The sequence below is a fragment of the Eschrichtius robustus genome, chromosome 4 (assembly GCF_028021215.1).
Source record: "Eschrichtius robustus isolate mEscRob2 chromosome 4, mEscRob2.pri, whole genome shotgun sequence".
Lineage (NCBI taxonomy): Eukaryota > Metazoa > Chordata > Mammalia > Artiodactyla > Eschrichtiidae > Eschrichtius > Eschrichtius robustus.
The window spans coordinates 132,334,753-132,338,573 of NC_090827.1; positions in this window are offsets into that span (position 1 = coordinate 132,334,753).

Consider the following 3,821-nt stretch of genomic DNA (forward strand, 5'->3'; position numbering starts at 1 on the left):
CCCCCTTATCTGTTGCTATAAGGTTATGCAAGCTTTCCATTGCCCAATGTACGGGGTGGGGAGTCTGTCTGTCTGTCTAGAGCCCTGGACTGGGGGAGGAGGCCATTCCTGAAAGACAGTTATGTAAGAAAATATTGGTATTGTTAGATCAAGTCTGGCTTTCCAAGTGGGGCTCAATGTTTTTCCCTACAGCTCCGATAAGTAGGAGCTCATGAGAAAGATCCGATGAGTTCTAGAAAAGGAAGAGATTATATTTTGCTTGACTATCTGAATTAATCTGCACCTCAGCTACACGTCTCTGAAATACCCAGAAGGCAGTTTCTACGCTCTCTTAAAGTGATTGACTCTCCGCAGGTAACGGAATTTGCCTCCAAAAATGTCAGCTGGTGGATTGGTGTGCGCAGTTTCCCCCAGGGAAGGTAACTTCCTGATTGGCTGCTTTTCACTTCATATGCTCTAAATGTCTCTCCCTCTCAGATGCATCCTGTTTGCAAAAGGAGCTAGCTGTACTAGGGAGAAAAGGATTGCTACTAGTTCCACTGTTTCTTCAGTCAAAACAATGCAAATGTCTTTAAAAAATAGTCTTTGGCCACTTCTCTGGCGGGAACTGATATTACAATTCTCCTTTGTGAGCTGATCGTGCTGGCGGGGAGATAGCCCGGGTGGGGCTGAGGAGCCAGCGGCCCGGGCTCGGGCAGTCTGTGCTGGCTGCGGCCCGCCTGCAGCTCGGCTACTTGGGGAACTTTAGGGCTGTGGCTCGATTCCTCCTTAGTGACACCTGCTTCGTGCTGCTGTGACTTTTAACCTCTGCAGTTTAGTTACATTGCCCGTGTGTGCTTTCCTTTTAGATTTTTATCTAAGATTTTGTTTTGTTAAGGTTCAGCTCCTCCAGGCCGTTTTCATTTGACTTTGGTTAGTTGAGGAGTGAAACAAGGTCAAGGGAATAGATTAAATACAGACCTATATGGTCTTCATTTCTGTATTTGGTTTTTACAAAGTGTAGAGGAGGTGGGTCATGAAAAAAGCCCACGTTTGGAAAATTATTTGGGGGTAGGACATGCCCCAGTAATTGCCTGGTTATCACACTTTATCAGGGCTTGTTGTATGTACAAAATTGTGTGTATAAACTTTAATATGTCACTTTCTTTCCCTTCCTCGTCCCAATAATAAATAACAAGTTCTCCTTTGAATAAGATGCTCTAAGCGATTCAGCATACTAAGTCATGTATTAGTGATTGCTATTCACTCACCCATCCCTCATGGACTCAAAAAGCATTTACTGAGCACCCACTATGTTCCAGGTATGTCATAGGTAACGGACCTGCAGAGGTCAGCAAAATCTAGTTCTAGGCTTCAAAGAGTTCACAGTCTCATTAAGGAGAAAAGTATTCCAGGAAAGATAGTGAACATCGTGACTATCTCAGTACAGCCAAATGGTAAGACACATATAAGCAATACAGCAGCCTACATTAAGTGCCATCTGCATCTGTGAGCTGGAAATTTTCATTCTGGACAACTTGTACATAAAGTACAGAGGCCAGATCTGGATCCATGTCATAATGTCACTCCCCAACTTACGGATACCAAGACAAACCTTTTTGACTAATCTACAAGACGTTTTTAGATGACACAAAAGAAAGAGTTGTAGGTGCCGAGAAACACAGAATGTCAGGGAAGTTCCTGTAAAATATCATTGTCCAGGAAACGATCCAGGTGACCATGATGCATGGCAAGCATGACCCTAGTTGGTGACAAGTGACACGTGTTTTTTGCCTTTAGAGCTTCTTCTCAATTTTGTCCCCCTAATCCTCTCTGTTGTCTGCCCCTTCCTTCCTATCTGTCTTTACTTTCTAATGACATGCTTTCTTCTTCCACTTCTAAACTTTCATCTAAGTCCATTTTCCAGATTTGAAAGTACATTTTTTATCTACCTCACTATCTCCCACTTTTTAAATACCAGATTAATTTTTCCCCTAAACACTTCCCCCTCACCCTCCCTCCACTGCCTTGAACAGGGAGTCAGGAGAATTGAGTTTTCATATCTGTTCTGCTGCTGCCTAGCAATGCGACAGCTTTGGATAACTTCCTAACCTCGTGTGGTCTCATTAGCCCCATCTGTCAAGGGAGGGGACCTACATCACTGGTCTCCAGGCTCTTTTCTGGGTCTATGATCTCATGGTTTCATGAGTTTTCCTAGAAAAGTCCCAGAAGCTTTGTTAATGTTTTTTCAGTCATTCTTTGAAGTCCCTAAGCACATTTTCCTCTCTTTCTTTGGGTAAAACTTGCAAACACAGAACCACATGGATCTCTATGACCCTTAATCTTTTGGGGATGTTGGCGCCCCAGAGCTGAAAAAGAGAAATGAGGGGTTTCCTAGATATTTTCAGACACACGGAAATATTCAGTACTGAAGTCTATGCTTTTTTTCGCGGTCATACTTACTGCCATTCTCTCTGGCATTTTCATCTTTTCGGAAATACAGGTCCCAACACATGCCAGGAACCACTTACAGATGCAGCCATGCTCTCTCACAGTACCTTTGAGGGAAGGTCTTAAATGTCTACAACTGCCTGAGATTCCTTTCTTCCCAGATTACTGTCTTGGCTTTATATCATGCCTCTTGGTCTCATTAAACCAAAGCACCACCTAGGCTGGGGCTCCTCTGAGGCTCAAGCTGTCCCCTTAGATGTACATAGTAATCTGAGTCAGAGTCTTTCAGTTTGAAAACTTTTTCTGCATACTTGCATGTTGAGTCTGTTAACCCAGGGTCTCCTGAGGTTCTTCCTGCCGTCTGATTGCTCTGCTACAACTTCTGCACCCATTTCTGTTTCACTTTCAGGCCACTATTCTCCATTTTTCTCCATGGCCCTGCCAGACCTAGTTCATACTCTGGTGATGGTGAATACTCAGATGGACCTGTAACTGAGGGCAGAACCCCAGACTATCTGGGAAATGTGAGCCAGGCCCTGTCGTGGAAACATCTGACAGAAACAGGGCCCCAGGCAGGCTCAGACATTCCATTATAGATCCTGAAGAATGTGCTCAGGGATCACTCCCTGTTCCTAGTCCTGCTGGTAAATTCATTCATCTCCTCTGGAAACTTTATTATCTATAATAGACTGTATTTGTCCAACTAACGTCAAATGTCACCACCTAACTATTAAAGGTATGGTTTGGCCAGGCCTAGTATAGATCTTTGGGATAGTTTACAATGAAACAAAAGACATCCCATATCTTCCAATATTTTTCTAAGCTTTTAGGAGGGTTATAGCTAAAGTGATTATATATCCCAGTTAACTGGGGTTGACACCAAGGATAATCATCAGTTAGATCCATTAAATTGTAACTTGCTTAATAAATAATGATCCTTGATCAAGCTCATTTCAACTGTTTTTACAGAAACTTGCATATCCTCCAAGTGTCAGCTAGCCTAAACAATAAGATGTTTGCCCGAGTTGTTTTCCAGGAACTTGGAGTCACCTGAGTCTAGTTTGAGCTCCAGCCTTTTAAGACTGGTTGGGACAACGAACCCTCCAACTGGACATGCGTGGGTGTCCTCAGTGACCTTTTGATGTCAAGGGGCCAAAAACTCCACCTTCAGGACATGCTAAGGCTGCCATTTTCTGAACACGGGTCTGATGAAGAAGCCTGTAGCTTAGTTGCACTTGCCCAGAACAACAATTACTTCCTCTTTTTCTTGTTTCCAATCACCTTTCCCCACATTCCCCACACCTCAGCTTTATCCCATGAATATCCCGAGCCCCTCGCCTTCCTCTGGGGAGGCGGATTTGAGATTTGTTCTCCTGTCTCCTTGCTTGGCT